Genomic DNA, 16,716 nt, shown 5'->3' with positions numbered 1-16,716 from the left:
TTGATTTTTGGCAAAGTGAGAGACATGGATGGTTAGTTTTCTATTGTTTATACAATTTTAGCAGCACCATTTAGTGACTAGATTTTTCCACCAATCTGTTTTTGACACCTTTATAAACATGTCTGGGTTTGTCCCAGTACCATGCTGTCTTTGTTACTATGATCTGTGGGATAGTTCTGATACTGCTAGGAGTGTGCTTTCTGCTTTAGACTGAATTGGGGAATCGATCATCTTTTGTGTTTCCACATGAATTTCAGGATAACTTGTTGTTTATTCTGTGGAAAACATCACTGGAATTTTGATGGGGACTGTATTCAATCTAGATGTTTATTTGGTAGTGTAGCCAGTTTTATTCCATTAATTCTGCCAACCCAGGAGCATAGAAGGTTTTCTATCACTGTGATTTCTACAATATTTTTTTTAGTGTCTTAAAGAGCTCATTGTAGAGTTCTCTACCTCCATTGTTAGGTTTGTTTCTGATTATTTATCTTTTGAAGCCATTGTGAATGGCCAATCTTGTTCCAGATTTTAGAGGTAATGCTCTCACCTCACACAGCATAATGTTGGCTGTGGCTTTGTTGAACATTGCCTTTATTTTAGATAATATGCTTTGTCTATTCCAAACTTTTTCATAATTTTTATCATGGAAGCAGGTTGAACTTTCTCAAGTGTCTGTTCTGCATCTATCTAAATGATCATGTAATTTCTTTCTGTAAGTCTATTTTTACATATTTATATAAATTTATTAATTTACGTTCATTGAAACAATCGCCTATCCTTGGGGAGAAATCCATTTGGTCATGCCGTGTGATTTTTTTTGATGTGTTCTCTAACTTGATCTATGTGTATTTGGCTGAGTATTTTCCCTTCTATGTTCATCAGAGCCTGTAATTCTTTCCTATGTGCATTATTGGTCTGTAAGTTTTTCGTTTTGTTTGTAAGTTGTGTTTTTATCTAGCTTTTGTCTCATGGTAATATTACCTTCATAGAATGAGACCGGTAGTGTCTCCCTCAGAAGTGCTGCTGTTAGACTTCTAAGGACGTTTGAGAGACCACATACCTCAGTCTGCTCGGCAGGGAATCCTGTGCTTTTCTCCATGGGGGGAGTCTTTTAGTTACTGCCCAATCTCATTGCTTACTGTGGTTCTATCTAAATGGTTTATATCTCCTGGCTTTAATTTTGTAAGTAAAATGTATGCATTTCTTGTAGGTTTTCTGGCTTTGGGGAATATAAGTTTTTGAAGTATTCCCTAATGGTCCTCTGGATTTCAGTATAATCTGTTCTGACAATTCAATTCCTTCTTCATTTCTAATTTTAGCACTTTGTATTTCCCCTTTCTTTTGGATAAGCTACAGGTTCATCAGTTTTACTAATCTTTTAAAATAACCGACTCTTTGAGCAGCTCTCTCCCTTGCTCTTGAAGTGTCTCTCAACTATTTCTGTTTTAATCTCTATCACTTCTTTCCAGCTAAGGCATTTGGACTTTAGTTTCTGTTCTTGAGAACATCAAGGTGTATAATACATTACATACCAAGATCTGGTGTTTACAGCTGTAAACCTTCCTATTAGACCTGCCTTGGCTGCACCCTAGGGTCCTGTAGGGTGCACTCTCATTTCATTCGGTTCTAGGAACTCTTTTCCTCTCGGACTGTATACTCCCTATCTATGTTTTCTATAGATGTCTGTCAAATCCTGTTGATCTATGCTATAATTTAGCTCTGAAGTTTCCTTGCTGATTTTTTTTTAACTGTAGAAGCCACATATAGATATGAGTTGGGTATTAAAGTCTCTCACTATTACTGTATTGTGGTTTCTCATGCCTTGTAGCATCTGCTTTATAAACCAGGGAGGACCATGACTCAGCACATAAATATTACGATAGATACATCTTGATGAATCGTTCCCTTTATTAGTAGGTAGCTGCTTCTCTTTATCTCTTCTGATGAATTTTGGTTTGGATTCTTTTTTATCAGATGCAGAATCACTACACTGCCATCCTCAGTTCCCATTTGCATGGTGGGCTGATTTCCAACCTGTGACTCCTAGTTTAGGAATGTCTTTGCATATGACTTTCTTGGACATAACAGATAGTTAGACCTTGGTTTATAATCTAGTCAGTTAGTCTGAAGGGTTTTTTTGTTTGTTTGTTTTTGTTTTTGTCTTTTCCATTTTATAACTACTACTGGCTATAAAACCATAGATACAGACCCAAAGAGATCCAAGGCTGATATTATCCCACCCATATAAGACTACAAATTTAACAACAGATAAAGTTGGGGTGTTAACCAGGCCAAGTACTGAAGCCGAACCCTTCCTTAACTTCAATTATGAGAGAAGGCTCCAGGAGACAGATCATTGGCACTTCCACTCGTTACTCTTCCAACACAGAAACCCACAGAGTTTCAAGCTGCAATGTCAAGAACCATGCAGAACTGATGCCATTCTGGGCCCATCAAATTAAAGGGGGTGGGGTCTGTTGCTGAGTGACAGATGAAATCATGAAATTGAGTTCTTACATTTTTTTAACCTCTATTCTGCCTGTCAAACCCTCATTGCTCATCACCACTTCCACCCCTATCAATAAGAAGATAAAAAAACAAAGGGGGTGTCGCCAACTGTGCTCTGCCAAGCATCTTAATTCTGCTTTCCCAGACGGTGCGGTGGATAAGGGGGACTGTGTGAGGCTTTTCTACTCTGAGACCATCTCAGCATCCCGTTAGATTTTTGTCATGTGCTATGAACTACAAATAGCACCTCTTCAGTATCCCTCTTCCTAATGTTGCTAGTTCCCTCAGTAAAATATTGACGTTTTCTGTGGTACATCTCAAGGATGTGCTGTTGTTTACACCCTTGTGTCCCATGTAGACTCCCTTTGTTAAGTGACTTAGGAGCTCTCACTCCCATCAAGGGCTGAACCTTTCTGACCTCTTGAATCTGGTCTGTCCTGCCTTTTGCTTTGTGCAGTAGGATGGGAGGGTCACACGGTTACTTTCAAGCCCTACTCTCTCTATTTCTTCAAGCCGTGCTTCCATATTAATGAGCTCAGACCACAGGAGAGAGAGACATGCTGGACAGAGGACAGCCACCCCATTGATGCCATCTTCCCTCAGACAGCTGGCAGAGGGCAGCAAGGCAAAAATGCAGCATAACCGGTTGAAGTACACCAGCTGGTCCCAGCTCAAATTACCACCCTACAGAATTATGAGCTAGAATGACAAAGCTGCAAACGCAGCATCCTTACTGTGAAAATTCAAAGCTTTCTGGAGTGCTTCACCTTTCATGTTAGGGATGCCCAAGCAGTAAAACCAATACAAGTATTTAAAAATCTGAGGAAAAACAAAAACAAAACTCTAAAGTTTGAAACATTACTGATCCTAAACTGATGATCTTACACATTGACAGAGGGGATATTCAACCCTTCCTAAGTTTGGGAGTAGGGAATTTTTATTTGTATTTTGTCTGCATGTATGCCCATGCACCATGTGTGTATAGTACCTGTGGCGGCCAGAGGGGAGCATCAGATTCCCGGGAGTGGAGTTAGAGATAGTTGTTAGGTGCCATGGGTATTGGAAATTGAACTTCAGTCTTCTGGAAGAGGAGCCAGTGATCTTAATTGGGAATCATCTTTCTAGAATTTGGGGTAAGTCATTAAGCAGCAAAGTGAATTAATTAATAGTCTAGCTAATGCAAAATGCAATCAAAGACATAAAGTTAACTAACATTTTTGACCGGTTTTCCCATGTTTTGTAATATAAATAGCTCCCTTATTTGCAGTTCCATTGCTTCTAGATTCTAAGTATAGAGATTAGCATTGTCTCTGGACAACATATAGATAAGGTTTATTCTTAGTTCTCACATAGTGGCAGTGATGCTCATATACACACACTCACACAAGAGGTGAAAAACACTGTACCATAGTCCTGGAGAGCAAAGTCAACTGAAACAATGCATTTATCATTTGCACAACTCCCAGCACTCTTCTGGTGCTAACAGAATACCTACGGTGGAGTATATAGCCTTGGCTTCTGCTGAGGGCCTCATGGTACAGAGGGAAACAGGTGCATATATGGAAGAGAAGCATGCATGTGAGAGAGTAAGCGTGTTAGGCGTGCATCATAGGACTCCAGCCTTGTCCGCCATTTGGGTTCCACAGGAATGAGAACTCAGTCCAGCAAGGAGAGCATCAATCCATTCATGAAACCTCTGTCTAAACTACCTAACACCTCTTGATGGTCTCAGTAATACCTACCCCTCTTACACTGGAGGTCAAGCCCCATGAGTTTTGGTAATGAGTAACAGTGGACACTAATCTTGACTCCTACTTAAAAGGATTTGGAATTACCCAGGAAGCAGACCTCTTGTGCCTGTGAGGATGTTTCCAAAGAAGCTTAGGAGCAGAGAAGATTCACACTGAATATGGGTGGTGCCGCAGCCTGGGCTCAGGTCTCATGTTGAATGAAAGGGGCAGGGCACCAGCAGTCCCCTCTCTTTGCTTTATGACTCTGTTGCCATGGTGATCTGTACCTTCAAACATAAGCTCACATAAACCCTTAAGTCACTTCATCAGCTGATTCGTTACAATAACAGGAAAAGTAGCTGATAAATTAGCCACAGCACATCATCCCAGTGTCTTTCCAGTGGGAGACATTGGCTCTTCCTCCATTTAAAACGTTTGTCACTATTTCAACAATTCAATGAGACAAGGGTGCCCTGTGGAAGTTCCTGTTTACTTTACAGCTACATTTTATCGAAGCTATTTATTTATACAAGTTCAAAACAAAGATGGTTTATCTAACAGGAAAGACCAAGGAAGCCAGAAAGGCAGCTTCGCTTTTTAAAAGCTAATTAAGACAGAGGCTGGAGCTGCCATATCCCTGAGCAGACAAAACCAGTTGGCCCTTAGAAGTGACCGAAGCTTTGTGTAATTTGCAAGTGGAATTGGGCTTCTAGTTGTTTTCTTCTATTTCCAATAGGAGAAACCAAATACAGCCACTTTATACTGGTAACCAAATATTTTCTCTGCTTTACGTCTGTGACTATAAAAACAACCCCATATGCCAGAGAGGCTTTTTCTTCCTTGCCTCTGTCAGTGGGGCCCCAGCACTTCTTCTGTGGAACTGTGCAATTCAGTTGCCTGATGTTTAAGACATTATTGTGGGGTCAGCAAGGTAAAAGCACTTGACATCGGGCTTGAGCACCTGAGTTCCCGGAACCCACATGGAGGAAAAGGAGAACTGGCTCCAGTAAGGCGTTCTGACCTACTTACACATACTAAAGGTAAAATTAAAAACAACTGTTTTATTGCGGCTGTTTACTTCTTTATTTGCTTTATTTGGGGAGTGTTATTAGGGGCTGAGCCCAGAGCCTTGTACATGCCCAGCAAGCTCTTTACCACTGAGCTACACCCACAGATGACATTAACCTTGAATTTATGATCCCTGTGCCTTGGTCTTCAAATGCTAGGACTACAGGCATGCACTACCATGCCTGGCCCCACTGTACTCTTCACAGCCTCAAGGAGACTTTAGTAGATAGAACTCTTCACACTTTGTCATCAGTGCCAAGAAAACCCACATTAGTACCCTCGGGTATGGATTTCACATGCACGCTGCCCTTCTCTACATCGTCAAGGTCTATGCTAGAAGCAAAGAGATGAAACATCTGAGACAAACCCATCCATGACTTTGAGGAGGTCAAACATGGCATAAAAATATTGATCCATGTGCCATCTGATAGTTCTTCTGCATGATAGACAAAAGCCATATGGCATAACATGAGCAGATAGGGAAGATCCAGCACATGGAGGACTCTGTTTAGGCCAGAGCAGAGGGCATCTAACTAAGGTCCATAGTGAGGAGTAGCAGCTGGAAAACAGGAAAGCTTAGGTCAGTATGAGCAACTCATTAGCTAGGTCTGTGGCTTTGGACACATAACTGAATTTCATGTGATCTTGGTTTTCTTTACTATAAACGAACATCATGATAGCTACCTTAAATTGTGTGCCTATGAGTTAAATGAATACCGCCAAATGTGTTTACTTTGCTCACAGTCTGTCGCAAAGTGCAGGGCTCAGGAAGAATGGTTCGTCAACAACAGCGTGTCTCCATCTTACCAGACTCCATGGAGGCAACCTGAAGGCTGGGTTAGCCTTGTAGAAGCTCATTCATGTATCAGTGGGTGGTCATTTAGAACCAGGACCTGTTTCCCCTACAATATGGTGGCCAGAAGACCACATGTGATAAGAACACAGGTCCCAAGATAATTAGTAAGTGAGGCAAAAGCCACGTCCCTTTTACTTTAAAATTGCTTGTGATGTGTGTCAGTGCAGTCACTAAATCCTGCCCAGATTCAAGCTGAAGGAGAGTAGACCCTGTAGTTGATGGAGGAGTAGCAAGATTTTGGAAAAGCAATAATGTCATTGTGACCATTTGTTGGACGGTCATCAGTAATCTGAACTTATACTCTGCATGCTTACTTCCTGGAAGGTAGAAATGTATAGATGTACTGTTTAAAAAATACAAAACAAAACAATAACAAACAAAACAAACAAACAAAAAGCCAAAACCAGAGGGAAAGAGAGAACCTGAAAAGTCACATGGTTTCTGTTGCTGAAGACCCTGGACTAACTCTGCTCTTTATGTTCTGGGTGATGCCGTCAGTGTGAATAGCAATGCCTGCCCCATTTGGCTCTTGTGAAAATTAAACCAGTTAACCTAGCAAGGCTGTGCCTGACAGAAGGCCAATGCTCCCTGCAATGTTTACGGTTCTACTTTAGGTTCTTGGGGTTCCTAAAATGTCCTTACTCTTAGGTGGCTTTGATCTTGTTCGGTTGCGAATGGACTCCCCTGCAAACAGCTTCCACAGCAACCTTCCACAGCTGGCACAGAACATAATCGCAGCCCCAATGACGGGTCTGGAAATGAACTAACTCCTGGGTTGATGCCCTGGGTTTCAGCATCTCATTTTTACCTACCTGTCAGACCAGCATCTCTCTCTCCTCTTCAGCTTGGGCTTGTCTTCTGCAGAGTTCTGAAGGCTCACACATTTGAGCTTTTCCAGTGGAAGTTCAGGAGTTTCTGTCTCAGGTCTCCATCTGCAACACACAGAACTCACTGGTTAGGATTTGGACATGGTTAAAAGCACCACGAGCAACCACACAGGTGACCTGTCCCCTGCCTGCTCTGGAAGGACACTGACAGATGTGAACACAGGATGGTTTTCTTGCCCATGCTGACCCCAGGCCTACCTCTGGACCAGGAAATGGGGGAGGGTGTCTCCTGAACCAGCAATGCCCTCCAAATTCCCAGCTGCTGCTCAGAATTTAAAGACTCCAAATAGTCTTCCTGACACAAGGGATGGACCACGGCCATCCTGTTGTCACTATCAATTAAGTGACAAGTTTTCTTCCATATTCTCTCCAGCACATCAGCTCCTGAGAGGGCTTTGATCTTGCATCCTGGGCTTCTGGAACGGATCCCCATGCTGCCATGCATCATTGTCAACTGTTCCTGTCAATACCCTACCGGTTCAGCACTGCTTTAGTACAGAAATTCATCACAGTCACAAAGGAAAACAAAACACAAGCCCACAGCTGAGAGTCTCCTTTACCATCCCTACTAATACCTGTATCCCAGCACAGAGGGTTGATTCGGATTCTTTCTCAGTTGTTGTATGTGCTCCAATATTAAATAATGCAGACCCAAACATCACTTTCCTAACTAACTGCTAGCTGTTAGTCCACTCCCCTTGCTCACCACATTCTTACAATGACTTGCCACAGTTGTTTCCTTCACACTTTCGTGCTATTTCTCTGTCTCCCTTCTCCACAGGCTCTATAACTGACCTCAGACTTCCCCTTTCCTCCATGTAAGCCCCACGCACACCCATTCCTCACATCCGACCCAAAAATATCCTGTATAGCCCTCTCCAGTTACTTAAGAAGATTCGACTTTTAGGCTGGGCATGATGCAGCCAGGTCACATCCAGAATGCATCTCGGGGCAGCAGCTACACAGGGACACCGGTGCAGACTGCTTTCAAAGCCATTCATGCTGCTCCCTCATATGGCGGACACTGAGACTCCATGGCTAATGCACTTCAAACCCACCTGACTTTCACTCACAGGAGTAATGCACTTTCCATCACAATCTATACCTATACCTATACCTATACCCACACATCCGAGACAGAAACAAACCTTATGAGGTGTCCCCAGTGTCACCCTCCTTCCTCGGTCCTTCACTCTTATTTAAAACTATGGTAGACTCTCATCTTCACCCACTCACCAGTCACGATCACGGGAGGAGGGGCAGTCATGACCCACACTTAATAACAGTGCTTCGACCCAGAATACAACCAGGTGTGTGGTAATCACATGTGAACATGAGGTGTGTTCACGTCTACACACACTTGTGGAGGGCATAGGTTGGCCTTGGGCACCCTTCTCTGTCACCCTCCACCTTACTTTTTGAAACAGTTCTTTTCACTGGACCTGGAGCTTGTTGGTTTAGGTAGACTGGCTGGTCAGTGAGCCCTGTGGAAAGGGTCTGTCTCCTCCCCCAGCACTGAGTATGCTTATAACAAGTCTACACCACTGTACTGGGCCATCTTCTCAGACTCCACAATATACTTCAATAAATTATTAAAGATTACTCCTGAAATAAAATTTTACTTCAGGGGCAAGAGAGAAAGAGTGGTGTAGACTACTTGCAGGGGACCTGAGTTCAGATACCAGTTCCCTTATCCAACAGGTCACAACAGCCTATAACTCCAGTTCCAGTGGATCCAACGTCCTCCTCAGGCACTGCACTCAAACGCATGTGCACAGAAGTGCATGCTCTCTCTCTCTCTCTCTCTCTCTCTCTCTCTCTCTCTCTCTCTCTCTCTCTCACACACACACACACACACACACACACACACTTTTTAATCTAATAAAAACAAAACAAAACAAAACACCAGCTGTGGGTGGTGGCTCAGGCTTTTAATCCCAGCACTTGGGTGACAGAGGCGGGTGGATCCTCTCTGAGTTCAAGTCCAGCCTCGTCTACAGAGCGTGTTCCAGGTGATCCAAAGCTTGCTTGAAAAGCCGAAACAATCAAACCAAACAAAACAACAAACAAGCCAACTTACTTCCCAAAGCCAAAAGGTTAGCAAATGAATCTGAAAATAAGCTCTTGCATGGCTGCCCATTTGAACAGCGCCATTACATGCCGGATCCCTCTCTTGCCAAACAAGCAAAGCTCAGCTCACATGTACTCCCCATTTTGCCTGGGCTCGCTAAGTATCAAGTCCACTAACTGAACGTCACATCTATATTTTCACCCATCTTCTCCATATGAAAAGCTGTTCTCCTTAGATGGCTCTGCTGTAGAGCCTCACACCTGGAGCTCATATTGCTTACTGATGCTGTCTGACTGTGCGCTGGTCAGGACCCTGGCCTTATGTCATCCCTTGTCCTAGGACAGCAGTATGCAGCGTGAGGCAGGTCTTGACATCAGGAATTTTGACCGGGTTTTAGAAATCTAGCATCCATTTGCCATTTGGATTTAACCAAACAGCATCCCAGGGGAGGTGATATGAGGTGCCCATGGTTCTCAGAGAAGAGGGAGACCGGCTGTCATCGGAATGTCTGATAGTTCACCACAGTCTAGCACGGAGCCCTTCCAACGCAGACTCTGTAGTTTCAGGCTTCCGACATCTTTACCACACGGCCTAACAGAGAATTAAATATTGCTCAGCATGACTCAGTTCACACAACTACCAGTGTAGGATCATCCAGAAGAGGACCCAAGGCAGGCAGTGGGAAAGATTATCTCTCAGGTAAAAGGTTACTAAACAGCTTCGAAGGGCACCTGACATTGCACAATGCCATGGTTTAGGTAACCAGAACTAAAGCACGTAACGTAGACATCCCAAACTGAATTTACACTGAAGAGGTATGACATGCTATAAAATCTTATACAGAAATACAAAATACCAGTCACTTAAAATCAGCCTTTGGAGAAGAAAAACAGAGCTGGGTGCTGAAACAAGAAACAGGCTGCCTGTGACTCCTTCGAGGCAAGGGTAAGCATCTGGAACAACATGAGAAAGTGTCCTGGCCTTTCTGGTAGTGTCCCAGTGTTTCCTTGGGGAAGGGGAGTTGTTTCCATTTGTTAGTGAACTTGAACGAATCTGTGTTCCCCAAAGGAACAAAAACTTCTGCTCAACTTATGTGGGTTCCTGAACACACTTGAAATTGTCTAGTGACTATTAACCTCCAGGGTTCTAAGTTATTTTAACTTTTAATTTAATCTCTGTACTGAAGTCAACCAATTTTTCTAGATTAGAAAGGTTTTTCCTAATCACGACTACTTGCTAAATAAATGTTGATTAAGTGTCTACTAGGTACTGTGTGGACTGTGAGAAATTGTGAGTTATGATTCTCATAAAAAAATCTCCACTTATAAAAAATTTAGAAATTAAAATGCTCAAGGTAGCCAGATCTGGTGGCACAGGTCTGTAATCCCAGCCACTTAGGTCGCTGAAGCAAGATTTTGAGTTCAAGGATAGCTTGGGCTACAAAAAATATATGTGTGTGTGTGTGTGTGTGTGTGTGTGTGTGTGTGTGTGTACGTGTGTGTGTGTGTGTGCGTGTGTGTAAAACCAGCCTGCGCACCTTAGTGATACCCTGTCTCAAAATAGCCAGGAAAAGGAGAACAGGGGATTAGCTCAGGGTTCATCCCTTGCCTAGCGAGGTCTTGGGCTCAATTTCCAGGACCACAAGACAATAACATTCTTAAGGTAAAATCAAGTTAAAGAGACCAAGAGACCAAGATACTAGGTTTGATTTTTCAATGCAGTCACAGTTACTCTGGAAATTGAGGCTGTTGCTAATTTCCTCATGTATTCTGACAAAGTCACCTAAAAGTTGTGGCATATTGTTGACTGTTACTGGGCATGATTAAACTGGCTGAATGTTTTCATATGCAGACAGCAGGACTGGTGGTTTTGAAAAGCTGCCCTAGGGAAGGCTTCTAACAATTCTCTTTAGCACACTTCATACTTACTATGGATGCTGTCAACGGGGGTCTTAGGTCTATTCCTGGTGTGGTTTGAAGGTACTCCTAAAAGTTAATGTACTGAATGCTTGTTTCCTAAAGCCAGTGTTCAGAGGTGGGGCCTTTGAGTTTTAACTGTGTCCTGAGATGCTCCATTCATGTCTTAGTGGATTATCAGGCAGAATGGCTTTGTGTATACAGGTGAGCTCTCTGTGCCACAATTGCTCAACTCACGGACGCCATCCATCAGGTTACAATGAAGTAAAATGAACTCCTGCAGACACCAACCAGATGCTAGGCTAGCATCAGACTCCTGGACATCTCAGTCCCTAGAAGCATGAGTCCAATGAACCTCCATTTCTTATAAATTATCCAGCTATTCTGCGACAGCCTCAGGTAATGGATTAAATAACTGGTTTCCCTAATACATTCCTACACAAAGTAGAGCTTGGTATGTCCATTCTATCTCTGTGTATCCAACTTTCCCTTGGTACCAAACACTGCCCGAGGCATCTTCACGTGTAGACCACATCTTTGTAGTGGCTCAGTTTAAGAATCTATTCACTTGGGTTGGGGATTTGGCTCAGTGGTAGAGCACTTGCCTAGCAAGCACAAGGCCCTGGGTTCAGTCCCCAGCTCCGAAAAAAAGAAAAAAAAAGAGAATCTATTCGCTCATAGTTCTGGGTATACACTTCCTAGAAATTACATAGCATCCACGATTTGGGATGCAAAGCTAGCTTGCTTACCGTTCCCACAGCTTTTCCTGTAAAATCTGGATTCTTTAATTTAAGAAGGGTTACAACATTGCTCCATACAGTTAACTAAGAAGTGTGGAATTGCGCAGAGTAAAACAGGTTTTTCGTTTTATTTTGGTTTTTTGTTTTTGTTTTTGTTTTGTTTTGTGTTTGTTTTGCCACAAGATTCTGGGAATCAGCAAGGGTTAAAGGCTGTTGTTTCATGAGCTTCCAACACCTTTTGAGCTTTTTCTTCTTCAAATTAAGCCAGCTATGAATTAAGCCTCTTACACCCCTCCCAGCCTCTCATCTTTTCATTTTCTGGTTTTGTTTGTTGGGTTTTTTGTTTAAATTAATTATATTGGAAAAGGTCCTACCAACTGCCTTAGTTTTCATTCTTTTTTAAAAATTTAACCTTTTCATTTTATGTAAACGAGTATTTTTTCCCGCATGCATTGGACTCCTTAGAAGTGAAGTTACAGATGGTTGGGAACCGTCGCGTGAGTGCTGGGAATCAAACCCAGGTTCTCTGAAAGAGCAGCCTTTAGGTTTTTTTATTCTTTTATCTATTTTTAATTTACTTTACATCCTAATCACAGCCCCCCCTTCCTAGTCCACTCTTATAAATCTTTCCCCCACATTGGTCCCTCCCCTTTTCCTTAGAGAAAGGGAGGCCCACTTTGGGATAGATTTTTGTTAATATAACAAACACCAAAGATAACCAACTTCAGAAAGTCTTGGCTCACGGTTCTGGAGGCTTCAGTGCATAATCAGGTGCCCTGTGGTAAAGCAGCTCATTCAGGTTTAAGGACCTGGCAGAACAAAACCATAGACCTCACTGTGGAGAATATAAAGAGGAGGAGACCACTGTCCCTAACCTCCTCAAGGACACAACCCCAGTGACCTAAGGACCTCTCAGTAGGCCCCACGTCCTACAGATTCTATTGCCTCCAAACAATAAGGTTTGCTGGGACAAACCTTAACTCAAGGCTCTTGGGACCCTCAAGATCCACACCACGGCACCATTTACTCTCTAGGCCAAAGGTTAAAGAGGAAACATAATATTCAGAGGAAAATAAGTGATTTCTGCCAGAGTTAAGATCCTCGGGTCTGGGTTGTACAATGACAGCTAGTAGTCCTAGGTGGCTTTAGTCACTTGAATTTTGCATGTCCAAACAGAAGTACATGGTAAGCAGAGATTATACATATTTTGAAGTTAAAAACACAAATCAAGCCATGAATTACCTTAATAATATAGGATCCTATTTATCAAGTTGAAATACCTTGAAATTCAATCCTAAACATCTTATCAGGGGTTGGGGATTTAGCTCAGTGGTAGAGCGCTTGCCTAGGAAGCGTAAGGCCCTGGGTTCGGTCCCCAGCTCCGAAGGAAAAAAAAAAAAAAAAAAAAGAACCTAAACATCTTATCAGAATTAACTGTGTCTAACTTTTTAACGTGTGATTTAACAAAAAGTATAAATTTGCATACGTCCTTCATAATGCATTCCTGTTGGACAGAGTCACTTCTGCTCTGTAATTATCTTCAAAGCTTTTCTGGACTTACCCTCAAAACAAATTTAATGCTAATACCCTCAAAATTTAATGCTATTTCCTGAATACTCATAGGCCATACCCACATATACATGATGGTCTATTCGGAACACATCTTCTTTATCTATGGCGCACACACAGAGGGGTGTGATCTGGCCCCTAAGCCCTTGCCCTCTGCCGCCACCTCCCGTTACCATCTATTCATCCTTTAAGACTCTTTATTAAGTGATGAACAGGAACTACGTCCTTTTCTCTCTCAAACCAACCTCTAGGAACTTGTAGTCTTGTGTTATTGTTCTGTAACTGAAGGACGTGAGACCTGAGCAGTGCCAGGAGCTGGTGGACAGCAAAGTGCAGATGTCCTTGTAAAGTCTCTCCTTGGTCCCCACCCTTGTCTCCTGTAGGGCCCTGCCACTTTCTCATCTCTTCTTCCCTAATCACATCCACCCATCCTCACCCTGTGAACCCCGCCTCCTTGCGTTCTCAGAGCTTAGTCTGCATCCCTTCCTCGGTGTGAATTGCTCACATGATGATTATTACTTCTCTGAAGTTTGTCTCACCCACTTGGTTCCCCTGACGACCATGATGGAATCTACCCTTGCTTAAATTTCAGGGAGTTGCACTCTAAGGTTTCTGCCATTGTTTGATTAATGTAAAATAGCCTAAAACATGGGACATCCTTGAATGTTCTCTTTATTTTGTTTGGTTTGTTGAGTCTCACAAGATTACCCTGGCTGACGTGAACTTCCCATGTAGCTCAATGTAACACCAAACTTGTGATGTGTGTGTGTGTGTGTGTGTGTGTGTGTGTGTGTGTGTGTGTGTGTACCACCATGCTTGGATCTCTACTACCTTCACATTTTAATTTTTTAAACTGTTTGTTGGTTGGTCGTGTGTATATACACAAGTAGAGGCATGTGTGTAGGGCCATGGGACTGTGGAACCAGGAGGAACTGGCCTAGAGCAGCATTGCCAGCATGTCAATCCATGTCCAGTCCTGGAAAATTTGCCTCAAGAATGGTAGGCATAGCACCACTCCCTCCCCTGTCCCAGGCCTGCATGTCCTGCAACCCCAACCTTTGCTCACATCAGAGGAGGTTGTGTGTATAGTAGCAACCACGTTAAACTTCCTTTCCCCTTACAAGGTCATATCCAGCAGCACCCGGAATTCCTCCTTATGCAAATGAGGCATCCCCAACACACTGGCCCTGGCTCCCAGAACCCCCCTTCCCAATCCCCAAAAGTTTAAATAGCTTTTGTTCCTCCAAATTAAAGAAGTTGTCTCACTGAAGCTTGTTCCCCTGCCACCTAAGGTCTCATCACCCCTGGCCCTTCCAGACTTGCTCTCCCTCTCAGTCCTTACCTCAGCAACCATGCCATGATGGTGAGGGAACATTGTGGGAACAACACATGTGGTAGTCTGAGGACAGCTCTCCTTCCACCAAGTGACTTTACCCATTTGGCCATTTTTCTGGCCCTGTACTTTGGCTGTTAAGCTTGGGATAGGGCTTGCTGCCCACAGATGGGCAGAAAAATAAAGCCACACCATGCGTGCATGTTATAAAAATAATCCCAGTAGCTTCTCTTCCAAAGGCCTTTCCTCAGGGGGCTTCCTCTTCCCCCTCACACTGTCAACTTGACCTTGTCACCTTCTCGGGCCATATCTCTAGAAGAAAGTGGCTGAGGAAGGAAAGGAGGAAACACACATTTCCTTTTCAATGTGACAGCAGCAAGGAAGATAATGGTTCTGGATATTTCTGAAAAGGAACATTTCTGGCAACTTTAGAAAAACTCTGTATCTCTTTTCTATTGTCTGAAATGGATACAATGAAACAGAATAAAGGAGCCTGCTGACCCATTCCAAAGCGTCATTTGCTGTTCACATCTGTGTTTGAGCTAACATCCTTGTGACTAGCAGGTAAAATCTTTTTGAAATATATAAGCAGACCCCTAGCTTGCACAGACCCAAGGTTTACAAATACCGTCAGATGACATCTGGGGCCTATAAATAGATTCTCCGTCTTTTCTGTTGCTATGACCCTTACATGCCTACCAGATTTTAAAGACATGGTCTCGCTGTGTAGCCCTGGCTCGCCTGGAGCTCACAGAGATCTGCCTACCTCTGCCTCCTGAGCTGTGACAGTAAAGGTGTGAGTCACCACATCTAGGGCCACCAGCATATTTTTTAGATGTATGTATTTTTATTTTATATAATTGAATGCTTCTCCTGGACGTATATCTGTGTGCCATATGTAGGCAGTGGCCAAGGAGACCAGAAAAGGGTGTGAGGTCCTCTGTAGTTTATGTTAAAGATGGCTGTGATTTGCTAGATGGATGCTAAAACTCCAAACCAGAGCCTCTGCAAGAGCACTAACCTCAGCCCTTTCCAAACCTCTACCAATATATTTTTAATAAATCTTGGTTTATAGTTTTTTTGTTCTGTTACTATAAAAATCTTCATAAAACTCTTCCCATGTTGGAACATGACATTTGGGCTAACTTAAATCTGTGTTCCTGGAACACGGCCATTCATGCTGACTCTTGAATAAACTAGCTCTTACTTTCTTTGGGAACTGCATTTTCTATCAACATATTCAAGGACGATCAGTGTATTTTGTTTTTGTTTTGTTGTTTGGACAGGGTCTCACTCCCTACATAGCTCTGGATGTCCTGGAACTCACTATGTAGACAAGATTGGCCTTGAACTCGCCCATACTTCCCATGCACTGCAATTAAGGCATGTGTCAGCACACTTGACCTGTGGGAACTTTTCAGTCATTTCTTTTTTTTTTTAATTTATTTCTTTTGTATATGAGTACACTGTAGCTGTCTTCAGACACAGCAGAAGAGGGCATCGGATCCTATCACAGATGGTTGTGAGCCACCATGTGGTTGCTGGGATTTGAACTCAGGACCTTTGGAAGAGCAGTCGGTGCTCTTAACCACTGAGCCATCTCTCCAGTCCTTTTCAATCATTTCTAATTCCATGTTTATATGTAAAGAAATGGGACAAGAAGTTGCCCAATTTAACCGGTACCTGTTTTCTCTATTCAGACTCTTATGCTGGACACTACAAGAACACAATGGAGTCCTGTTTCAGACGTGGGCCATTTCCCAGGGTTGCAAAAGATGGGTGCTGTTTTGGCTGGGGTGTGGTGGGGAAAGACATTTTCGTGTAGTCAGAACAGGTTGGCTAAGAGAGGGTGTGGCTGGCATGAAAAACAAAAGTACTATCGGCTTCTAGTCAGCCCCAGGAACCAGGGGATTATCATGGAAAGACAAACCAGTGAGGACTGCACCCCTACAGCAGCCACTGACAACCTGAACGGGTAGGGCACGAGAGGCAGAAGAAATACTCAGGTCGGGCAACAGGGGCCTGAACCCATGGATTC

At 43.1% G+C, this 16,716-nt stretch overlaps 1 protein-coding gene across 5 annotated transcripts in view; it reads right to left on the bottom strand.

Moving 5' to 3' along the window:
- Rin2 (Ras and Rab interactor 2) overlaps positions 1–16,716 on the bottom strand; it is a 216,751-nt gene that overhangs the window by 173,114 nt on the left and 26,921 nt on the right. For all 5 annotated transcript variants that reach the window (XM_063283806.1, XM_006235142.5, XM_017591763.3 and 2 more), the window contains exon 2: positions 6,975–7,094. The gene's annotated coding sequence lies outside the window, so the exon portion shown is untranslated. The remainder of the gene's footprint in view (positions 1–6,974; positions 7,095–16,716) is intronic.

This window comes from Rattus norvegicus, chromosome 3 (assembly GCF_036323735.1).
Source record: "Rattus norvegicus strain BN/NHsdMcwi chromosome 3, GRCr8, whole genome shotgun sequence".
Taxonomy (NCBI): Eukaryota; Metazoa; Chordata; class Mammalia; order Rodentia; family Muridae; genus Rattus; species Rattus norvegicus.
This window is presented reverse-complemented; position numbering and strand designations above follow the sequence as displayed.